The sequence below is a fragment of the Piliocolobus tephrosceles genome, chromosome 19 (assembly GCF_002776525.5).
Source record: "Piliocolobus tephrosceles isolate RC106 chromosome 19, ASM277652v3, whole genome shotgun sequence".
NCBI classification, from domain to species: domain Eukaryota; kingdom Metazoa; phylum Chordata; class Mammalia; order Primates; family Cercopithecidae; genus Piliocolobus; species Piliocolobus tephrosceles.
This window is the reverse complement of record NC_045452.1, coordinates 37,480,118-37,480,907: the sequence shown is the minus strand read 5'-3', so window position 1 is coordinate 37,480,907 and position 790 is coordinate 37,480,118. Positions and strand designations below refer to the sequence as shown.

Sequence of the window (790 nt, the reverse complement as noted above, 5' to 3'; positions counted from 1 at the left end):
GACACAGACTGTCCACTGCAGGGACCACAGATGGAGGCGTGACACAGGCTGTCCACTGCAGGGACCACAGATGGAGGCGTGACACAGGCTGCCCACTGCAGGGACCACGGACGGAGGCGTGACACAGGCTGCCAGCTGCAGAGACCAGCCCTTCCAGAACCTGGCTGCCCTTCTTCTTGGTGATGGTCCCATTTTAAAGGGCCTGGTCCAGGATTGGATGTGCCACTCACTCCTGCTCTCCCTGAGGTCTGGACTTGCTGCTAAACAGTGGTTAGGAAACTTGCAACAGGCCCTGATTAGATGTGAGATTTCTTCCAAGGCGTTCAACACAGGCCACCTGAATTCACTTTCAGACATGTTCTCAGTCCTTTCTACACGGGTGATCTCCGCTCTTCCATTTAAAAAGCGTCATTTTAATGACATTAAAAAAAGCAGTGTTTGCTCATTGTAGAAAAACTGGAAAATACATGGAAAAAACTCCTCTCTTTCTACAAATTAACACTTTGCAGATTCTTGTCTATGCAGATGAATTCATATTCTTTTCCTTTTAGATAAATGGGCGTCATAATCCACGTCCCACCTCGCGAGCTCCGTTTTTGCTTCCGTAATAGGTACTCAAAGCTTTCTTATATCAGTGAAGGTTCTTCCGCAGCATAACTTTTGGTAGTATTCCATCGTATAGACACAACAGAGCTTATTCAGCAGCTGTTTTGGCTCCTGTGAATTTTGGGTTTCCCTGAGTTCCTGGTCAGCAGCCACCTCTGCCTGAGTTTTGTGGGCACCGGACAGG

At 48.2% G+C, this 790-nt stretch overlaps 1 protein-coding gene across 1 annotated transcript in view; it reads left to right on the top strand.

The window, feature by feature from the left end:
* LOC111527215 (putative uncharacterized protein encoded by LINC00479) overlaps positions 1 to 790 on the top strand; it is a 9,270-nt gene that overhangs the window by 6,498 nt on the left and 1,982 nt on the right. The gene's annotated exons all lie outside the window — the stretch shown is intronic.